A 2454-nucleotide genomic window follows, 5' to 3' on the forward strand; every position below is an offset into this window, starting at 1 on the left:
GAAGCAGGCTTCCCGCTGAACAGGGAGTCCAATGATGCAGGGCTTGATCCCAGGGTCCTGGGATCATGACCCGAGCCGAAGGCAGATGCTTAACGACTGAGCCACCCAGGCACCCTGATCTTGTTCTTTTTTAAAGAGCAAGTTTATCTTTTGGCAAACACCAATCTTTTTAGAGTTTTAGGGCCTTTGATGTTAGTTTGTTTGATTTCATGATGCTCTCCTCCCCACACCACAAAACAAGGGTAAAAATTTTACAAGTCATGCTTCCTTTTAATTAATTTGGTTTTGAGAAAAGGCCAAGACATTTGCAATATTACAGCCTAATGCAATGGAAATATCACTTGGGTGGGAGTAACCAGAGGTGATTCTGGTCCCAGCTCTGCTATCAACTAATTATATGATCTGACCTTATTTTTCTGGACCTCAATTTCCTTGTCAGGTAAGTGAAGGAACTGACTCTCTGAGGGTACTTTCAGCTCTAATATTTTAAGTTTCTCTGCAAATGGATGCAGTCACAGTTAAGAAGTCAGGACTATGCATCAGCCACATAGATCTAGTTCATCTTTCTTAAGGTTTTATATTTTTAAAATTTGTATATGAAGACATTCTTATAACAGAATTCAATGTTACTAAATCTCATCATATACACACACACACAAAATACAAAATAATGCATAGACTGAATAATGGCTTATTTAGACTTAGTAATATTGAACATAACAATAAAAGCAGAGTATAAAAAAAGACTTTGGACAGTCTTTTGGTATTAATTCCAAATTTGATCTACTAATTTATTTTGTATGGAATCATTTAACTGTTGGTGAACATTTCAATCTTAAAATATTTCACTTGAGTTTGTTGAAAATACATTTTAAAATTAGATGGCCTAGTATCCACTATTCTTTCCCTTTTTGACAGGTGAGCTTAAAAATATTTTTAAAAGTTCTGGTGTTGTAAATTTCTGAGGACTGGTTACTCTATCAATATGTACTTATTGGGCATTTTCTATATTCCAGGCAAGCATCATGGAGATGTCAAAGACATCATTAAAAAGATGACTATTGTCCTTAGGAAGTGTACAACCTACTTGGACAAATAAGACTTACAGAAATGAAAATGTAAATCACACTAAAAATGTAAATAATAATCAAAGCCCATGATTCCCAGGCATTTTTTTAGAACCTGATAAACTGATTCTAAAGTTCATTGGGGAACCGTAACTCCTCCTCGTGGACTCGTAGGGCCGCTCCTAGTGGAGGCTGCCTGGAGGTGGGTAGGCTGGAGGTGCAGGTACATATGAAGATTTTTGGTGGCTTAGTGTGGAAACCATTTGCTCCCCTCGCCCTTATTTCTACCTGTCCTGTGTCAGCAAGGGAAAGTGTCCAAATGAGCAAGAGAGCACAGCAGAACAGTACTCCGGGAAGACGTATTATTCATATTCAGGCTCATGCCAGCAACTTACAGCATCCTCAGCTGGTGCCTGCTGGCCCTGGGGGTGAGGACAAAGCTGTGCCTCCAAGCAAGCAAAGTAAAAAGAGTTCGTCCCTGGATCGCAACAGTGATGAGCATCCTCAACATACGGAGAGGAAAAACACGGCTGTGAAAAGCAAGCAAAAAGCACAGGATGCACTGCAGAGAGTAAATCAGCTCAAAGAAGAGAATGAATAGCTGGAAGCAAAAATTAAATTGCTGACCAAGGAATTAAGTGTACTGAAAGATTTGTTTCTTGAGCACACACACAACGTTGCAGATAAGATGCAACCCAGTAGCACTGAAAATACAACTTCTGATGATGCAGGATAGTAGACCTCGCTCCTTCCAAACTTCACAACTACTGGTGTGAACGTTAAAGGTGTGACTACCTACCTTCACCCCTCATATCAATGGCCAAACACTGTCCTGTTCTATTATTCAAAGATCCACTGAAGGTTGTTTTCTAGGATGGACACTGAAGACTGGCTAGCTAAAAATGTTAGCCATGTAATTTGAACATCTAGTTTTAAATGATAGGGAATTTTGTGTGTGTGTGTGGAGGGGGAGGGAATAAAACAAATTTTTAAGATAGATGAGGGGGAAAAAAAAGCCCTGGACCTTGATGTTCTTAATGAATTCTTACTTTCCAAGGAAAAAATTAAAAAAAAAATCAACTTCATTGGGAAGGAAAATGGATAAGAACTGACAAGAAAAAATTGAAAAGCATAACAAACAGTGATTAGGAAGAGGGAGTATTTATACTACCAGTTATCCAGAAGACCTAGTAGACCATTGTCATTATAAAAAGTCTGTAATAATTTGGGATCAAAAGGATAATAGAAACAGATCCAAGAATATGTATGTGTGTGTATGTAAGTATTCAATATATGATAAAATTGGCATTTTAAATTGGTGGGAAAAGATAATTTCAAATATTGATAAATTCTTTGGAAATAATAGGGACAGATGCTTCATTGTATA

General features: G+C 37.7%; 1 pseudogene; it reads left to right on the forward strand.

Moving 5' to 3' along the window:
• The first annotated feature begins 1386 nt into the window (after window positions 1-1386).
• On the forward strand, window positions 1387-1971 carry LOC102744576 (CCAAT/enhancer-binding protein gamma-like; annotated as a pseudogene).
• Window positions 1972-2454: the final 483 nt, after the last annotated feature.

This window comes from Leptonychotes weddellii, chromosome 8 (genome assembly GCF_054177405.1).
Source record: "Leptonychotes weddellii isolate Sample4059 chromosome 8, ASM5417740v2, whole genome shotgun sequence".
In the NCBI taxonomy this organism is placed as follows: domain Eukaryota; kingdom Metazoa; phylum Chordata; class Mammalia; order Carnivora; family Phocidae; genus Leptonychotes; species Leptonychotes weddellii.